Genomic DNA, 2,500 nt, shown 5'->3' on the forward strand with positions numbered 1-2,500 from the left:
GCCAAGTTCACTCTTTTCCAGCGTCATCCCCCCAAGTTGCCTTGGGCGCAGTTCGGCCTAGTTCACTCTTTTCCAGCATCATCCCCCCAAGTTGTCTTGTTCGCAGTTCGGCCTAGTTCACTCTTTTCCAGCGTCATCCCCCCAAGTTGCCTTGTTCGCAGTTCGGTCTAGTTCACTCTTTTCCAGCATCATCCCCCCAAGTTGCCTTGTTCGCAGTTTGGCCTAGTTCACTCTTTTCCAGTGTCATCCCCCCAAGTTGCCTTGTTCGCAGTTTGGCCTAGTTCACTCTTTTCCAGTGTCATCCCCCCAAGTTGTCGTTGCCAACAACCCAAGAGTCCATAGTATTCGGAGTTCTAGCGGGGCCTCCCCTTGCTTCCAACAACCCAAGAGTCCATAGTATTCGGAGTTCTAGCGGGGCCTCCCCTTGCTTCCAACAACCCAAGAGTCCGTAGTATTCGGAGTTCTAGCGGGACCTCCCCTTGCTTCCAACAACCCAAGAGTCCATAGTATTCGGAGTTCTAGCGGGGCCTCCCCTTGCTTCCAACAACCCAAGAGTCCGTAGTATTCGGAGTTCTAGCGGGGCCTCCCGTTGCTTCCAACAACCCAAGAGTCCATAGTATTCGGAGTTCTCGCGTGGCCTCCCATTGATTCAAACAACCCAAAAGTCCATCTTCTTCGCAGTTCAACATCGCCTCCCTCGTTTCCAACAGGCCCAAAGGTCGTCTTCTTCGCAGATCCACGAAGAGCTCATCACGATTTGCCACATTCCATTTCCCACGGGTTGTCAACAACACTTTCTCACACTTCCCGCAATCGAGTACGTGCATGACATGCCAAAGCACATCTTATTTGCCTTCCATCGCACTCAAGACGACGGGTTGTGGAAGAACGATATTGTTCACAACAAGTTCAAGGACAACGTCTCAATCAAGGGACACAACCGAATTATGTTGACTGGGTCGCTAAAGTAAACCCGAGTTCATATAATGCACCGCATCCAAAAGAACTAGCCACAACACGTGCATCACTGAGATGTTTCACTAGATGGAACACGTGCGTGACATTAGGATCCTCCAACACCTCTTCGTGATGGAAAGATAGAATTCGAAGCAACCACAGAAGTACCGTCTAGTGGGTAGGCAACACAGGGACTGATCAACCAATATCACCCAAGGCAACGGGTGAAAATGGAAGAGATGCATGCTTGACCGTTCGATACGCAAGGCATGGAGCCAGCCAGCAAGTGCATCTCGATTACAACTCACACACCCTCACGTTCGCAAGACACCACACCACAAGACGGTCCACCCCCCACCTACCATGGGCAAGCAAGCAAATGGAAACATCAAGTGACGCAGGGTCAAGCATCGCTAGGCATGAAAATAACTTTCCACAATATCCGAGGGACTAGCTGCCGAGCTAACCAACGATCAGTGACGACCGTGTGTTGGTATTAATAAAGCTCAACAACTATGAAGAGGCTAGTTGTGCCATGATAAACATGCTAACGCACGCACCACGTGAGGGGGGAGGCCTCATCAAGCTCCCTTTAAAACCTGCCAGTGTGGAGCTGGCCGGCTCAAGGAGCACTCCCCCCCTATAAGAGGTTAATATGCAAAAGGCAAAATTGTACAAGTAGATACACTTTTTTTGAGCAGACATAAGTCCATATCTCGGGCTATACTTCGAATTTTGATGCGATTTTTTGCAGTAATTCGTAGAATAATGGTATCTCCTTGCTCACCAAATTTCATAATTTTTCTCGAAGGGGAACTATTTTTTTTATTTTTTTTACTTACCGGGTATGTGTAAAATCGGGAAAAATAGAAAAGCACATGTAGACTTCGAATTTCGACCTCATTTTTTCCAGTCCACCACTAAACAATATCAGGAACCTCCCCACAAAATTTCATTCAGTTTGGCCAAGGTCTTAAATTTGACAAATTTTGGCACCAACCTATCTAGTCGCGGTGCACCGACCAACTTGGCCAAGTGCAAAATGCATCCAATTCAAAACTTTTGTGCACCAACACTTTTACAGTACTCATTTGGGGGCATTTGGAGGCCTTTCCAACCCTCACATCTCAAAAACCACGAATTTCATTTTTTCACAAATCTCCCCACCAAGCCATCTAGCTATGCCGTGGTGCACCGCCAACCTTGGCCATGTGCAAAACCCTCCGAACTCAAAACTTTCGTGCACCAAGAATTTCATGGTATTCATTTGGGGGCATTTGGAGGCCATTCCAACCCTCACATCTCAAAAACCACGAATTTCATTTTTTCACAAAACTCCCCACCAAGCCATTTAGCTATGCCGCGGTGCACCGCCAACCTTGGCCATGTGCAAAACCCTCCGAACTCAAAACTTTCGTGCACCAAGAATTTCATGGTATTCATTTGGGGACATTTGGAGGCCATTCCAACCCTCACATCTCAAAAACCACGAATTTCATTTTTTCACAAAACTCCACACAAGCCATCTAGCTATGCCGCGGTG

The sequence above is a fragment of the Vigna unguiculata genome, unplaced genomic scaffold (assembly GCF_037176805.1).
Source record: "Vigna unguiculata cultivar grain cowpea cultivar isolate G323 ecotype 2 unplaced genomic scaffold, ASM3717680v1 ptg000001l, whole genome shotgun sequence".
Lineage (NCBI taxonomy): Eukaryota > Viridiplantae > Streptophyta > Magnoliopsida > Fabales > Fabaceae > Vigna > Vigna unguiculata.